Source organism: Bombus fervidus, unplaced genomic scaffold (assembly GCF_041682495.2).
Source record: "Bombus fervidus isolate BK054 unplaced genomic scaffold, iyBomFerv1 scaffold0087, whole genome shotgun sequence".
Lineage (NCBI taxonomy): Eukaryota > Metazoa > Arthropoda > Insecta > Hymenoptera > Apidae > Bombus > Bombus fervidus.
The window spans coordinates 10,001-15,000 of NW_027212649.1; the positions used below are offsets into that span (position 1 = coordinate 10,001).

The window sequence follows — 5,000 nt, forward strand, 5'->3', positions numbered from 1 at the left end:
GCATCTCGCCAAAGTGCCTTTTAAACTTCGTTCGTCGTATCATGTTCGAGCTAAGACTCACGCAAGACACCCGTAACGATCTCCGGTTTTTAACGCCCGTCCTCTTTGTATAATATATATATATATATATACACGTGTTATGTATAATATATCTCCCGTAGCCGTTTCTCTCTTCTCGACGATTCCAGCGGTTCCTTGTTTTCGCCTGTTATTGCTGGCACAGAGATCGAACACGCGACATGTATATAACATATCGGTTTCTTTGCTCTGTACCAACGACGAAAACGCACGGGAACTCACGCAAGTGGAAAAGCGAGCGCGAGACGTACACAACGGGGTGAATTTATTACTCGGGGACTGGACGACCGGCGATACGTTAGGATGCGCGGTCCAGCGATAGACGACGAAGAGACATGGGATGACCAACGATCTCTTTTTCTCTAATACTCGGAGCGCCGAATCGCCTTAAAGCAAAAAAAAATCACACGCGCGTACGTCGTACGTACGGCGCGTGTATACCTCGTCTCTAATCAAGTTTCGTTAGTCTTTCTCGAGCCTCGCCAAAGAGGATCGTTCTCTTCCTCTGCGCGATCTCTCCGTGCCAATGTCAGAGATTATTCTCTTTCGCACGACGACGAAAACGACTATTTTCGACGATCCGAACAACTTTGTAACGGACTCACATGCACATCTTAAAATCGAGTACAGAAACGTTGCGCAACACCGTGAGCTTTTCTCTTCTTCGTCACCCTTAAATATAGCCGATCGTAGACGCACGCTAGATCGTAACACACTTTTCGTTGATTTCCGACGAACGTGGCTTTGGGCCAGGCGCGCGGGCAGAGAGATACGCGACCGACGGGGAAAAATTCGTCCCGATACATGTACGCGTACTCTCCGATCTCCGCGCAACGCTGGGGATCATCTCCCTAAGTCATCAGCGTTCGAAGAAATCTCGTGTGTCCGTTCCCGGATCTACGGCTTTCTCTGGGTTCGCGAAGAACAGAAAAAAGCACAGAGGATGAAAAACGCAACGACGACCCATCGATGCGACGGTCCTCGTTGTCTTCTCGTCAGTCGTCTCGCGCCTGCAGAATACATCTCTGCCGCACGAACAGACGGAGTGGGTATTCGATCCCTGGGGCTGTACGAGTAAAAACATCTTGATGAAAAGACGGTTGTGTTTCTTTAAGGCACACAGTTTTTCGTTACGCCACCAAGTTTAGGTTTAGGTTTTAATATCTTGGTTCTCTTTTCTCTCCTCTCTCGACTGACTTTGTTCAAAAATATTTTTGCTTTCTCTCAGTCTCGCCAAAAATTCATTTAAGACGACGTCGGGGGCGCGGTCATTCGTGCTTATCGAAGACTAACAAAACGTAGCAGAGGCTGATACAAAAAGAAAAAAAAAATCGGCCACGAAGAAAACTCGCTCTGTGTATCTCGATAACCGCGTCGACGACGACGGTTCTCTCCGCGCTCTTTTAATTCGTATCCTTCTTCTTGCGCTTCGTCCGACTCAGAAACGTTCGTAAAACACGAACGACGGCGGGTTGTCAAGCCAAGAAGGGACAGAGAAGAGACGGAGGTAGTTTTGCGAGTCTCCCGTGAACGCGATAGATTTTTCATATATATTTGTATCGAGAGCATGCGTACGCCGGTCTCCACACGATCCAGCGACGAACGCCGACGAACGTCCAACAATCGCTCGTACGTCGCGTACGAGCCCTCGACCGCTCTTTAATTCGTATTCTTTTGCTTGGCGCTCGTCCTCCGACTCAGAAACGTTCGTTTAAAGATAAAACGAACGACGGCGGGCTGTCGACGAGGCAAGAAAGAACAGAGAGATACGGACCGAGAGCAACGATACGCAACGCAAGCAGTCTTAGGTTTACGTGAGCAACCCTCAGCCAGGCGTGGTCCAGGAATTGTATCCGTGGACCGCAATGTGCGTTCGAAATGTCGATGTTCATGTGTCCTGCAGTTCACACGTTGACGCGCAATTAGCTGCGTTCTTCATCGACCCACGAGCCAAGTGATCCACCGTTCAGGGTAATCGTTTATGCATGGATTTTTGTTTGTGTACTCAGGTTTTTGTACTCTTATTCTCGGTTCGAAAGAAGCCGATATCCGACAAACGTCCGACCAACGGGAATCGAACGCGCGGAAGTCGCCATATGATTGACGACACGAAAATACGTTCGAAAACGAAATCGGACGGACTGCGCGACGACACACGCAGCCCGCCGACCGGGCGTAAAGTGCATTATAATATATAACAACCAACGAGATCGAAGCTCCGTTCGTCAGGAAACGACGGGGATATAACACCCGATTCTGAATCCTCTGTACAGCACACGATCTCGCGAAGAAAGCGCACGGTGGCTAGCCCATGATATATATATATGTTCGTTCCTCTCGTCCAGTTATTCGAAGCAAACAGCCGATATGCATCTCCATCGTTCGGGTAAAAAAAAATCGATGGGACGCGCACGGTCGTAGTCTTCCTCGCGCGGTCGTTTCTTCCCGATAGCCAGAAGCAGAGTTTGAAAAACTCTAGCGACGGAACGAGGCATTAGACTCTCGACAACGAGGATACAGACACGGCCGGCGGTCCCCTCTGAATCGACTTCGGTGGTTCAGGTAAAAATAAAAAAAATCGATGGGACGCGCACGGTCGTCCTTCCTCTTCCTCGCGCGCGGTCTATTCTTCCCGATAGCCAGAAGCAGAGTTTGAAAAACTCTAGCGACGGAACGAGGCATTAGACTCGCGACAACGAAGATAGAGAGACGGCCGGCGGTCCCCTCTGAATCCACTTTGGTCGCTCAGGTAAAAATAAAAAAAAATTCGAAAGGGACGCGCACGGTCGTCCTTCCTCTTCCTCGCGCGGTCTTTTCTTCCCGATAGCCAGAAGCAGAGTTTGAAAAACTCTAGCGACGGAACGAGGCATTAGACTCTCGACAACGAGGATAGAGAGACGGCCGGCGGTCCCCTCCGAACGGATGGCGACAACGACGACTAAAGCGCGAAAAATCGCGACGAAAAGGAACGCATCTCCGTTCAGGTGTATGTGTGTGCGTGCGTTTAAAAAAAATTCGATGGGACTCGCAGCCATCGGCCTCGCGCGGTCGTTTCTTCCCGATAGCCAGAAGCAGAGTTTGAAAAACTCTAGCGACGGAACGAGGCATATGACTCACGACAACGAGGATATGGACAGGCGGTCCCCTCTGAACGGGTCGACGAGACGATGGTAAAAGAGACGAACCGGACGAAACTTCCGTCGATCAGGTAAAAATAAAAAAAAATTCGATGGGACGCGCACGGTCGTCGTCGTCGTCTTCCTCGCGCGGTCGTTTCTTCCCGATAGCCAGAAGCAGAGTTTGAAAAACTCTAGCGACGGAACGAGGCATATGACTCACGACAACGAGGATAGAGAGACGGCCGGCGGTCCCCTCTGAATCGACTTCGGTGGTTCAGGTAAAAATAAAAAAAATCGATGGGACGCGCACGGTCGTCGTTCCTCTTCCTCGCGCGCGGTCTATTCTTCCCGATAGCCAGAAGCAGAGTTTGAAAAACTCTAGCGACGGAACGAGGCATTAGACTCGCGAGGATAGAGAGACGGCCGGCGGTCCCCTCCGAACCAACTTCGTCTAGTTAAGAATCGTTATACTCTTTACCATCACTCGCACTGGTATATATCTTTTCGGGCCAACATCCACGCAATGCGTTTTCGTTCTAGGTTACCCGATCCACGAGTACGAACGTACAACGTGGTTTCGTTTTGTCGAACATCGTATATCGTTCGCCGTTGAAACGAACGACAACGAAACGACATAGGAAGAACGAACGCCCTTTGGGTAGGAAGCACGTTTCGAGGAACGACGAGAGTTTGGAGAGACGCGCGAGATAGCTGGAGACGCGCAGATATAGGTATCCATGGATCTTCGAAGAGAACCTTCGAAGATATATAATTCGGTATCCTATTTTTCTGCGGCTCGCTATTCGCGTTCTTTCGCTCTCGTCGACGACTCGTTATAGACGCTTCGTTCGATCCCAAAGAGCAGTCTTCCTTATGTCCCGTTGCTAGGAGGTGAGGCCTACGCAACGCAACTACGAAATATAGAAGAGGTGTGAGCAGTGATCTCTCCGACACGAGGCACTTTAGAGATTTTAGTTTATATATTATATTGTTCGTTCGTTGGATTTCCACGATGCAAATACGAAATACGAGATCGTGACGGCGGGTCTTTCTGTGTACGACCTCACGCAGGCGCCTCGATCGCATTTCTCATTACACGTGGTTTCCACTGTAACTTTTAGTTTTTTCGATATGTGTTCAGCTCAAGTTCCCTCACATATCGTTATTATTATTATTATTATTATTATTAATAGTAGCGGTTTCGTGTTATAGGATTCGGAGACGGCGGGTCTTTCTGTGTACGACCTCACGCAAGCGCCTCGAGAATCTTTTTAAGTTTTCCGTGTGTTATATTATTCGGAGACGGCGGGTCTTTCTGTTTACGACCTCACGCAGGCGCCTCGAGAATATTTTTAAGTTTTTCGTTTGTTATAATATTATTCGGAGACGGCGGGTCTTTCTGTGTACGACCTCACGCAGGCGCCTCGAATTATTCGTGTAAAAGTATATCTCTTCATCCCGATGATCGAGAGAGAGTGCCACACTCTTCGTATAGTTTCGTAACTGGAGCGTCTCCCACCTCCTTATTGTAAAAAATTTGGCTTTTGTCAAAGTATATAGCTTGTTAATACGTCGTATATACTTTGTGTCGATATAGGAGGAGTACGGCTCCTTACCGACGATATTATATATATTTTATTATACAGTGTTCAAGTCAAATATATTCTTTGTGTTTTTGTATTTTTCGTTAATGATCCTTCCGCAGGTTCACCTACGGAAACCTTGTTACGACTTTTACTTCCTCTAAATGATCAAGTTTGGTCATCTTCCCGGTAACATCGGCAATGCTTATCACATTGGCCG

General features: G+C 48.4%; 2 non-coding genes across 2 annotated transcripts in view; both read right to left on the reverse strand.

The window, feature by feature from the left end:
- Window positions 1-1,897: 1,897 nt before the first annotated feature.
- Window positions 1,898-2,052, reverse strand: LOC139997441 (5.8S ribosomal RNA). Its single transcript, XR_011802822.1, has one exon. It is a non-coding gene; the product is annotated as a 5.8S ribosomal RNA (ribosomal RNA).
- Window positions 2,053-4,885: 2,833 nt separating this feature from the next.
- The window catches only part of LOC139997445 (small subunit ribosomal RNA), a 1,925-nt gene continuing 1,810 nt past the window's right edge, over window positions 4,886-5,000 (reverse strand). Inside the window, exon 1 of the ribosomal RNA XR_011802826.1 lies at window positions 4,886-5,000. This exon is cut by the window's right edge and continues 1,810 nt beyond it. This is a non-coding gene — a ribosomal RNA (small subunit ribosomal RNA).